Source organism: Propithecus coquereli, unplaced genomic scaffold (assembly GCF_000956105.1).
Source record: "Propithecus coquereli isolate 6110/MARCELLA unplaced genomic scaffold, Pcoq_1.0 Scaffold197, whole genome shotgun sequence".
NCBI classification, from domain to species: domain Eukaryota; kingdom Metazoa; phylum Chordata; class Mammalia; order Primates; family Indriidae; genus Propithecus; species Propithecus coquereli.
Window position 1 is genome coordinate 3,444,490 of NW_012144633.1, and position 12,610 is coordinate 3,457,099.

Here is a 12,610-nt window from a genome sequence, read left to right on the forward strand (position 1 = left end):
ATTGTGCTGGGCAAAGGATATGAACAGAAACTTTGCAAAAGAAGACAGAATAATGGCCAAAAAACATATGAAAAAATGCTCGACATCTCTAATCATCAGGAAAATGCAAATCTTTCTATTTTTTTAGTAGAGACGGGGTCTTGCTCTTGCTCAGGCTGATCTCGAACTCCTGAGCTCAAACGATCCACCCACCTCGGCCTCCCAGAGTGCTAGGATTACAGGCATGAGGCACTGCACCCAGCCTAGGTACCGTACTCTTGATTGGAACTCATATTCTAAGAAGGGGAGTAAAACACATCATAAATAAGTAAATTATTGAATATGTTAGAAAGTGGTAAGTGCCAAAGGGAGAAAATAGAGCAGGGACAGCAAGGTTGGGGATGCCAAGGGAGGCCCCATTGAGAAGGTGACACTAGAGCGAAGACTTGAGGAGGTGAGGGAGGGAGTCAGGCCTCTCTACCTGGGGGAGAGGTGCTGGAGCAGAGAGACCCGCCAGCACGAGAGCCCTAAGCTGGGCGTGGGCCTGTCATACTTGAGGAGCAGTAAGGAAAGCAGTGCAGCCAGAGCCTAGCAGTGGAGGAGGGGAGCAGCAGGAGGAGATGAGGGCAGAAAGGTAACAGCACCAGGTGACTGTCAGGACTCCTCATGGCCGTGTTGAGGACTCTGCCTTTTACACTCTGAGAAATAGCCATTGCGGGGTCTTTGCGCAGAGGAGTGACATGGCCAGACTTATACTTTCTAAAAAGATCTGTTTGACTGCCATGCTGATAACAGACTGTAAAGAGAAGAGCGAAGCAGAAAGGACAGTTAGGAAGCCGTTGCCATAATCCAGGCAAGAGATAGCAAAGGTGGCAGCAGTGGGATGGCGAGAAGTGGTCAGATTCCAGACATGCTTTGAAGGTAGAGCCAACAGAATTTGATGGAAGTTTGAATGTGGGGTGGAAGGGAAGAGGGGGTAGAAAAAGATGACTCCACAGAAAGATATAGTTGCCGTCGATTAAGATAGGGACATCTGAGGGTGGGTCAGAAGGATGTGAGTTTTAGATGCTTATTAAATGTGGATATGTCAAGTAGGTAGTTGCATATATAAGTTCAGGAGAGAGGTTTTAAAGTCATGAGAGTGATGAGGTCACCAAAGAAGTGAATGTAAATAGAAAAGAGGACCAAGGACTGAGCCCTGGGTCACATTAATATTAAGAGATCAGAAGGAAAAGGAGGAACTCTCAAAGGAGACAGAAAAGGAGGAAAACTCAAAGAGTGTGGTATCCTGGAAGGTGACTGTAGAAAGCCAGGTGGAGCCCGATAAAGTCATTTGAAATAAGACGACGACTGAGAACGAACCGCGAGGTATAGCTGCGGAGATCACGTGGGTTAACCGGCGTAAGACATGACTTGGCAAGAGGTGTGCTCATGCTAGCCGTCATTATTCTCCCCATCAGTAGGCTTTATTAAGCACCCAGCCGTATCAGCATCTCTGCTCCCATCTGTCTAGGAGGCCTGGGTGTGCACGAGTAGAGCTGGATCCGGCAAGCACGGGGCAGAGCAGGAAATCGAGCTGAAGACCCTCAGGGAAAGTGGGAAGAATGAACCCAAAGAACCAGAGGGAAGAATCTGAGGAAGTCAAGTCAAGGGTCAGGAGAGAGAGGGTCAGATCAAGGACAAATTGGGCATGAGCAAGGGTGGCCCTGGGTGATCTCAGCAAATTCCTAGTTCAGTCTCTGTGGCCTTTATGGGCTGAGAGGACAGGGTTCCTACAGGGCTGGGTTGTGTAGACACAGTCCTTTCTAGGCCTCCCTCTCTTAAGAAAAAAAACAAAACTAAATGTATAGAGTCCCATGATATGGTTCGTTATACGTGACTTGTCATTTGGCCAAGTCGTGTTCCTGAAAATAGCAATGGCTAACCCAAAGGCATGCTGAACCGTGAAGCTCCTGTTACCCTCTTTCCTAACACTGAGCACCGAAGTCATGGAGGACTGACAGCCTCAGGCAGACGCTTGGTGGGATGTTAGAGCTGGAAGTTGTTCCCTACCTGTGAATCCTGCTCACTGCCCCTGCCCCCCAAAATCGTCTCCCGCCTCTCGTCTGTCTGCCTGGGTCTCCCGAAGCCTTGGCCTCCTTTTTGTCAAAACAGGGATGATTATAGTACCTTCCTCACGGGGTGGTTATGAGGGTCAAACAACAGAGCACGTGTGTGCATGATGCCTAGCACAGTGCCTGGCACATAAAAGTGTCACAAAATGCTTATTGGCATTGTAGGTTAATCCCTTGTTAGGATGCAGCCGTGCCTGGGAAGAAGTAATCCTTTAAACTTGCCCCCTAGGGTGAAGGAAGGTGATTAGGAAAGGTCTGGAAAAGCTGAGGGGTTGGGTGGGAGCACACGTGAAGCAAAGGGGAAAGAGTGAGGAGACTGGAGGCTTCACAAGGAGCTATTGGCAGGGGCCGCCCCCGGGGACAGGGCACCAGCTCTCTTACCTTCCACGGGCACTTTAACCCATGATGTCAATACCACGCCCTCAGGCCTCACCTCTGCTCCGTGTCCCCAGACCCTCTCCACCGCTCCACACCCCACTTAGCACTGGGCCTACAGCTCGGTTAAACGCGGCACCTCACAGTTCCCTGAGAAGACCTTGCAGCTATTGCCTCTATGTCGTTGCTCCTGCTGCTCCCTTCCTGCCTCTCCAACCGCTGGCTCCGCTTGTCCTTCAAGACCCCGCTCATGTGTCTGAAAACCTTTTTAATCGTCCCTCCCGAGCTAAGCGTTGAGCCCTCCCCTGTGTGACCACAGCCCTGCACTTGCTTATTATATAGCACTTAGCCCTTCTGATAACACGCCCTCTCCCTCCAGGGCCCACGGTCCTCCAGCAAAGTAACTTCCTCACCTCTCGCATCCCAGCCCCGCACAGTGGCTGTGCTCACTAAATGTGGCAGTGTTCACATTTACAGTGCAAAGGCAAAAATCAGTGCCTTTTGGAATAAACAATGGGGAGGAAATAGCCAAGAGATTTCCGTGTATGTTTAGAAATATTAATAATATGGACAAAAAAGATGAAACTTTCTCTTTTATCACTTTAGAAACATTTCATAGAAAAAGTCACTTTTATTGTAACAGCCATTTGGAAGAAAATGAGAGACAAGGAGCACTGTCAGCAGGGGAGGTGAAGTGGGGTAGGGTTGGGAGGAGGAGGAAGGGAAGAGGAAGAAGAGAGGAACAGAGTCCGCTGTGCTTGTGGGGCCACAGCAGGAAAAAGAAGTCCAATCTTACACACAGGGTATTAGCGGTCGTCATATTACCCTGCCCTTGGCTCTCATGTAAAAAAGAAAATGGCCCCTGGCATAATGGCTGGGGAGTCGGATGGACAGACCTACATTGAATTTTGCCTCTTTTCCGTTTTGTAATTCTATGCAAGTTACTTTGCTTTGCTGGGCCTCAGTGTCCCCACCTACAAAACTGGGATGACCCACTGCATGGGGAAGCACTGGGGTCAGGATTAAATAAGATAACATTTAAAAGTGTTTAGCACAGAATCTGATTTGATGGGGCAGATTTTGCTGCAGTAACAAATAACTCCCAAATCTGAGTGGTTCACAAGCACCAACATTTACTTCTTGAGGGCTGTGGATTGGCTTTGGCTCTGCCGTCCTCCACCGGCCTCCGCTTATCTTCTCATGCAGTGGCCGATGACGAAGGGGCAGCCATTCTCGGAGGCAAGCCACTTTCACTACGGAGAACAGGCTCCCAGGGGACAGACACAAAAGTGCCAAAGGAAGTCCCACGCCAAGCCCAAAGCCAGTGCGGATGGCCGCTCTACCTCCAGAGGAGCAAGGCAAGTGTGTGTGGCCTGTATCAGCCACTGCTCTTGAGTTGGTAAATCCACTCGCAGATGCCTAGAGATGCCGTGGTCTAGGAGGATGGGACTGTCACATCCAAGGAGGCACAAGGAAATGCATGGCTGCGTCAAACTTACTCCCACTCCCACGCCACCCCCCACAAACCTGTTCTATTGCTCCAAATTCCAGGCTTAGGAAAAAAATGAGTGAAAAAATAATTGATTTTTTTAAAGAGGTTCATGACAATAACTCCTTCATCTCTCACTTTTCTTCTTCTTGCTCACTTCTCACCAACCAGTCTGGCCTTCTTGATATTATCTGAACTGCCAAGCACGTTGCCACCGCGGACCCTTTGCACTTACTGTTTCATCTACTTGAATATCCTGCCCCAATATGTGCATGACCTTATCTCTTACTTCTTCAGGTCTCTGCTCAAGTGTCACCTTGTCAGAGAGGCCTTCCCTGACCAACCAATGTAAAATAACCAGCCACTGCCCCAACCACCCCCTATTGCCCTTAACCTGGTTTACTGTTCTCCAGAGCACTTATCGCAGCCTGGCATATGATATATTCACTCAGTTTTTGTTATTATTTATTATTTATTTCCCCTATTTAGAATACAGGTGCTGCATCACCAGCACCTAGAATGATGAATGATACATAATGGGAAATCACTCAGTGTTTGTTGAATGAATTAATTAAGCAAATGTGTGCCCTGGACTTTATATAAATGAATCTCACTTTAATCTTCGCAGAAACTATACAAATATGTATACATATGGTATTGTCAAGCCCCATTTAATGGGTGTGAATACTCAAGGGAGAGAATGAAAATTACGGCCCCGAGGTCACACTGCTCAGGGGTGAGAGACAGGCAGGGCAAACGCTCTCCCTCCAGGTCGTGGCTGGGACGCAGCAGTCGCTTCCTCTGCTTCCCAGGTCAGGGCAGCAGCACAGAGAGGACCCCCTGGACCATGCAGGACCAGCCTCATGCCCTGGCCACTCTGCTCCCAGGGAGGGCGCTAGGTAGAGAACAGAATGTCTTCCACCCAGAGGTAGGGAGGCTGGGAGTGGGGAGAGGGTGGAAGAGGCCACTGGTCTGCTTTTCATGACTGTGGCCAGCAGGAAGAGGGGAGGCCCTGGGCACGTCAGCAGCACCTCGTTGACTTTCAGTAGTGCTTCCTCCCCACCTCTTCTGCATGCGACATCCCTGATAAAATGCCACCGCCAGCGCAAGCTCCTCGGGGCCTCGCTCAGCCCTCCTGCCTCCACACAGTCTATCCTCTGCACAGCCCCAAGAATGCTGTCCACGGGCAGAGGCCTTGAAGAGGGTGCATTTGTCCTTGACCCTCACTGACAGCCCCAAGGAATGCCCCAGCCACGGCCTGCCTTTACCAAGGCTGACACCCGGATGCTTTACCATCCACGGTCACTGGCAGCAAGAATTTGTTTGTCCTTCTACCTCCCCATTGTCCCTCCTCCCCACCCCCAGTGCCTGCGCCTTGTCAGTAGCCAACAACGGAGAATTACAGAAACAGATTGTTACTCTTCAATTATTCATTCAATACATGTGTATTGAACACCACCAAGATACTGTCCTAGGTGTCCTCAGAGCTGACAGTATAACAGGGCACTCAGTGTCCAGCTCCCACCAGACAACCTCATGCCCTTCCTCAGATGTCATTCTACAGGAAGCTGCCCACCCAGCCCATGCACGGAGACTGGCGAGGTGAGCCAGATGTAAACACCAGATCAGTGTGTCTCTCATGCTGATTTTTAATTTCAGCTGAACTTGCAGGGCCAAGGGAGCCTGCAGGAGAAGTGACCACCCAGAACCACCACCTCTCCCAGCAGCCACCTTCAGAATGGTCCTCTCTTCCCACGCCAACTGTCCTTTGATCCTCTAGAGCAGTGTTTTTTGAACTGCAAATCACAGCTCATTAGTCATGAAATCAATTTAGTGGGCTGCCATCACCATTTTTAATTTTAAAAAAGAAAAGAAAATATCAGTGGGCATTGCACAAAGTAAGAATATTGTACAAAACCGTTTCAGTTGCATGTGAGTGTGTGTGTAAGTGTGCGTTTACTGGATGGAGTACTATGTATTTCTTCTTGTGGTTATGACATAGAGTCTACTCATCAAAGAACAGCACCTACTCTAAGCTATGGCAGAAGGTCTCGCAAAGCCAGGGCTGATCCTGCCCACTCAACAAGGGCAAGTAGGGGTTCAAGAAGTGGGGGAAGAGGGCTCTGGAGATGCTGACACCCATCTTAGTTCATGGGTGTCAGTGCATCTGTAGAGAAATTTGATTTGAGGCCAGGCACAGTGACTCACACCTATGATCCTAACAGTTTGGGAGGCCGAGGCAGGAGGATTACTTGAGGTCAGGAGTTCAAGACCAGCCTGAACAAGAGTGGGACCCCATCTCTACAAAAAACAGAAAAATTAACCAGGCGTGGTGGTGCATGCCTGTAGTCCCAGCTACTTGGGAGGCTGATGCAGGAGGACTGGTTGATCCCAGGAGTTGGGGGTTGCAGTGAGCTATGATGACGCCACTGCACTCTAGCTGGGTGACATAGAGAGACCCTGTCTGAAAAGGAAGGAAGGAAAGAAGGAAAGAAGAAAGGAAGGAAGGAAGGAAGGGAGGGAGGGAGGGAGGGAGGAATAAGTTTGAAATTTAATTTGAGAGTGAGACTGATCAGAGAAGATTCAACAGTCCCAGAAGAGAAGGATCCTTGCTGCTGAGTGTAGAGCAAAACTGAGAGGCTAAAGGTAGCAGAACAGAACTAACAAAGGTCTGGTACATGGATTGTCCCAAAGAGGAAGGTGAAAGTTGGCTGTCAGCATTTAATGTTAATATAATACAAAGCACCTTGCTACGTGCCATGGAGTTCAAAGGAACGAGATGGGCCCTGGCCTTAATGAGCCCACAGCATGGCAAGGTTGCAAGCCAAGCCAATTTGAACCAGTAATGGGCACATGTGCAGAACAGTATGTTAATGAAGAGCAGACCTCACAAGTATCAACTATAGGAGCAACAAGCAGCCAGAAACAGAGCGTGTAAGGGCTGGAGGGGGCCAAGCCTTCCCAGAAGGTCTTGAGCGAGGTGCTGAGGGATGAAGGAGTTTGAACAGTGGGGCAGGAAGGGGCATTTAAGATCCAGGAAAATTGAGTCAATGTGGGAACCCCAAGTGAGCGTGGTGTGTTCTTTGGACTCCACCAACATTAACCTCGCTGGAGCAGAGGGATTCTGCACAGAGCCTGGCTTCATAGGGTGAAGCGAGATTATGAAGGGTCGAGGAAATGGATTTGATATTATAAATAAAATAAAAGCCTAACGTAACCCAAACGTCAGCTGCAGGCACCCTGCCCTTGAGATCCAGATAAGATTGGCTCAAATGTCCGTTCCACATCCTGTGGAAAGTTCAATACCCTCCCCAAAATGTTACATTTTCTCAGAGCAGTTACATTTTTGTGGCCTGCTCTGGTCCTGGGATTAGTTCTGTTTGCTAGCACTCTCACCTTACAGGGCATGTGCCCCTCCTTCGAATCCTTTGAAACTTAGTCCCTTTCCTTGATTTCCGTATGCACACACCCCCTCCCAATCCAAATCTTACAGGGCCTTTGTTATATTTTGAGAAAAATGGAGGGGCGGGGGGATTTACTTTGAAGCAGTAGAAACAAATTAAAATTGAATATTAAAAAGTCTGTGTTCGTAAAAGATAGTTTCCTCCCCAACAGGAGGAAATTAAGATAATAGTTTTTTCATTCTGCTTCACCAAGAAATGGTACAGAAGAGTGGCAGGTGTAGACGACAGAGCAGGAGGTGGGGAACTGAACATAGAGGAGAGAGAAAGACAGAAAAAGCATGAAGAAGCTTTCGAGGTTGAAAACGTTGTCAAAGAAAGGAGGAGAAACAGAGATTAAGGAAATGCAACCAAGGCACATCCCACTGACTGGTGTCCCCCGACTTGACGCTGTGAGAATCAGCACTGGGGCTGGTAGGAAGAAAGAGTTTAGAGACGGGGGCGACACCGAATGACACATGGATGTTGGACCAACAGCCAGAAAGTAACGTGAGACACCCGAATTCTAACCTGAATTCTGCTCCTAACTTAAAGTATGATCCTATTTAAATTCCTCCTTTTTCTGGGCCTCAGTTTCTTTATCTGCAGAGTAAGAAAGTCAGATTAGTGATCCTTTCCCATAAATTCCATCATCAGACCTTAAATTTTGTTTGCAATCTGTTTCTTTTTAGTGACTGTAGACTTTTTATTAATAGCAGAAGAAGCCAAAGGAAAGATATCATTAATTGTGAAGGGAAGGCAATAGGGATATTAAAACTTCTCAAAACATATGTAGAACAGAAGATGTTAGATTACTTGACTGGGACATTAGCTAAAATGTCATGCAGTTATTCTAGGAGAGTTGTGTTTTAATAGAAGAAGATGATCCTTAGCAGAAACACACACCAAATGTTCTGAGGCTCAGCTCTCCATGCCTGGTAGTTGGGCTCACACCATTATAAACAGCACTCTCGATTATTCTAGTGTCTCCTACCCCTACTTTAGACACATTGTCTAGAAGGGAAAAATACACCCACTGAATTATTAATCTTGATAATCCTGACCTCTGAAGGAGGGGTGTTTCTCTCAAAGTGTGTGCAGTTCGTCCCAAAGATGCTCTAAAAATCAATGAAAAAATGACAAAGAGAAACCCTTGTGGGAGATGAGAAAATGCCACCCTAAAATATGATTGTAGGAGAACAGAATGTGCCACCCCAAAACATAACTGTGGGAGACCACAAAATGCAACCCCCAAATATGCATAATCCTTGGTATGAGGATTATTTTGCAATGATTATTTTGAGAAATTGCAAGTACAGGAGAAACTCTAAAAACAGAGCAGGTTATCCTTTTGTAAGGGAAATTTCTATCTGTAAGTCTCCATTTGTAAGGCTGTCTCCCTCTTAGTACCAAGAAGGGAAGGATAACTAAATTGCAAGAGACTCCTATCAATGGAGAAGGCACTGACTTAAACCTGCATTACTAATCGCAGGTTACCATGTTTTTATGGGTTATCGTCCCACAACCACCTTCCCTACATCCCTCTCTCTTTACTTCAGTGATGGTATTTAAGCCCTAATTCAAAGCCAGCTCTTTGATATTTACTCATTTCTCTGGGTATCTCCCATGTATACATGAGGTATACATGTTACTAAACCTCTATTTCTTTTTCTCTTGTTAATCTGTCTTTTGTTACAGGAGTCTGTCCCAACTAAAAATTACGAAGGGCAGAGAGAAAATTCCTTTTCCTTTTCTAAAGTTCTGGCAACAAAGGTGGGATCTCTGGGACAACGCACTCTCTCCGGAGCCACATGGATCCTGGGGGAAACTGGCAGACGCTGGTGCAAGGGCGAGGATTCCCACCATAGTCAGCTTTCCCGTATCTCTCTCTGTAGCGCCTGGTCAAGAGAGGAAGGTAAAAACTTTTCCTTTTTCTTTCCTTTCCAAACTCAGATGAGCAGGAGAAAAACATTTGTAAGAATTTGTTTCTTTGGATTGTAACTTTGGTTTGGAGGTTTGCATTGCTTATTGATCCTTTCCCTCCATGGACAGCTTTCTTGTTTGTCTCGTCCTGTGTCCTCAGAGCTGGCTTGGCTTTCTGCCTGTCAAGGTGTGCAGGTTATCATGAGGTTGGGTGCCCCCAAGAATATGGCCAAACAGAATATGGGTTGTGCCCCATTTGCAACTTGCAAACTATCAACCACTGCCTACTCTCAGGGAGTTCTCTAGCTCTGTCTTTCTTCTGGCTGTCTTTGGGAGTGGCTCTGGATCTTGGGAGGGAGAGTTGTATCTTTGTACCCTCTCTGGGGATGTCTCTTGCATTCATGGTTAAGCCATTAAAGGCTTATTGGCTTTGGTTGAGTTACTCGAGAGATATTACTTTGGTTTAAAGGTTTGGTTTAAAAGTACAATACTGCCAGGAATATTTATTGTTTGTCCCAGCTGAAAACTGATAATAAGATATTTGGGGGAAAAAAATTTAGGGAGCTCTATGGTCAGAAGTTGGCAAAACTGGAAGCTGATATTCAGAGCCTGATAAAAGCTATTTTTAAGGTCTCTCTTCTCTCTCTATGTGATTCTGCTCCTCCCATGGAAACTTCTCAGTCAACTGAAACTCCCTTCTGGAACCCCTGCTGACTATCTGCTCTGCCAACTCTGTTCACTTCCTTTCTGTTGGCACAATTTTGCTGAGGATACTTTGGAACTTCATTTTCTTCTTTGGGAAACTTAAGGTCTCCCAAACTGACTCCCTAATACCTCTTCCTTCCCATTGCTTCTGCTCCTTTTTCCTCTTCCCACCTTTGATCTTGCATTCAGTTCCCTTGAACCCTTCATATGACCCCCTTCAAGCCCCCACCCTCTCCACCTCTCCGCCAGACCTTTTCCTTACCACTCCAGCCCTTCAGTCACTTGAACTTTGGGCCCCTACTCTCAAGGGACTCAGGGTCCCCGAAAAACAACTACCTGAGGCTGAAATGGAAAAAGATTAATTAGAAATTAACTAGATATTTTATGCACTCAGATGGGCTTTGGAGACATTCAGACAGCTGTTAAATGCTCCCTCAGTCACTCACCTGAAATTTAATCCACAGCCTCCTTAAGACTGACCTCTGATAATAGGCAAATATGTCCCAAAATTCCTTCATATAGAAATTGTCCATCCTTTCTCTGTGCTTTTGGGATATAAATTTTTGAAATGTAAACTTCAGGGAAGTGACGCTCATCAGAAGAGGGGGGAGGAGTAGGAAATGAGCTATTTGGAAACTGATAAATGAAAAATATTAAGTCTTTTCCACAAATATTACTAAAAGGCTTTAGCTGTCTGAGTGGGTAAGCTTAACTTGTTCCATTTGCCAGAAACGCAATTTGGGTCCAGCTCTTCTTTTATATACTAGTGAGATTTGTATTATTGTACCTGACACACTGCTTAAATTTTTTAATGAATGCTATAAGATCTCTGTTTGCATCTATTTGTATGTTTACATATGTCTATGAATGTATATTATGCATATGTGATATTTTTCTACCACCAGATGTTATTATCAAAATTAATTTGTAAAAGAGCTTAAAGAAAAATAAGCATGTATATAAATTAAGTGTTCTCTCAGAAAAATAGGAACTGATTCAAATGCTTTTCAAGTTCACATAATTTGAGTAATCTTTAGTAAATAAGAATATTGTTAGTTTAATAAAAAAAAAAGGATATGCCTTCAGAGTTGTCAGCATTAAATATAATGCAGACACACAACTTTAATTCTATGGGGATTTACTAGTCAAATAAGCTTATGTTATCTCTTTTGGATGTTTAAAATCATAAAAATTATAAATTCAATCTTAGAACAAATGTAGAAGTAAAAATGCAAGATCTATTATTTCATGTATATCAAGCACAGCAGTAAAACAAAAAAAGTGTGTTTAACTTTTTGGTTTTTGCTTTTGTGAAGCTTTCCTAATATGCACATGCTGTAAAAATAGTTAATAGGGAAATAAGTTGAGATGATGGCTAGCTTTGTCTAATGTTTCATACAATTTTCATGAGCAATCTAAGAACAAGTTAATTAAATAGATGCAAGTAGAATAAAAGTTTATAAATTAACTTTTCAACACTGATCATGTTTTATAATATGTCTACTTAAAAATAGTTTCCCAAACCTATTTGGTAACTTACACCCTTAGAGTTTTTTTAAGTTAAATTAAATGATGGATATTCATTAAATATCTAGATGATTTCCAAATGAGATAAAATACTGAAACATTAATTTCTGAACATATGCTTAAGTTTATCTACATTTGCCTTCTTATTACAAAGGAACTAAAGATATTTGAGTCTCTTAGTCAACATATCCTGCACCAGATTGAAAAATTATACTACTAAAAAAAATGCTTCTAGAAATTATGAAGTGGTATATTCATAAGTTTGCCAATCTATAGAATGTTGGTATGTAACAGACAGTTCACAATTGCTTATTCCTAGTTTTCACTGGAAATTAGGGCTACTAAGGCTTAAGAATTCTAATTAATATATGTAGAAACTATAAGACAAACAACTTTGTATGCACAGTGTATACTGTGACCTGTGACCAGTGATTCTATTTAATAAAAGTAAGAAGCATTTTTGGATGGAGAAAAAGGTATGAGGTATAATGATGCATTTTTGTTGAGGAAATGAGTAGTTTGGAGGTTATTTAAAGATTGTCTCAGAATGAAAAAGAAGAATGAAGAACAAAACAACTCAATGGACATAGAAAGTTTGGAAGACAGAAAATCTTGTGTGGTCAAACTGGCTAAAATTGAATGAATTTATATAAGGAATTAAAAATGAACCTTAATAACAAAAGTATACTGATTCAAAACTAGAACTTGATCTTCTCTGTATAAATAACAAAATTGTCTTTGAGTATTGATTTGCTTTTGATAAGAGATTGTAAGAGTTTTCATTACTTTTTAAATAATTTGCCTAGAAAACAAAGATTTTATGTTTTATCAAAATAATTTCCTATACTTCATGTTGTCTTTTTCAGGTCTTTGATGACTTAAGAAAACTGAGTTTTCTCTATTAAAAGAGCTAAAGTGTTTTGTTTTGTTTTGTTTTGTTTTGTTTTTACAACTGTATAACTTTATATTTACCTTAGAAATCTTTTAATTGTCACTTTGGCTAAATGGATAACTAAGTATTGTTTCACAGTAAACTGTGATCCTATTTAATTAAGTAT

The 12,610-nt window shown here is 44.0% G+C and overlaps 1 pseudogene; it reads left to right on the forward strand.

Annotated features, from left to right (window-relative positions):
- The first annotated feature begins 3,798 nt into the window (after window positions 1–3,798).
- Window positions 3,799–12,610, forward strand: part of LOC105809590 — a 43,009-nt pseudogene continuing 34,197 nt past the window's right edge.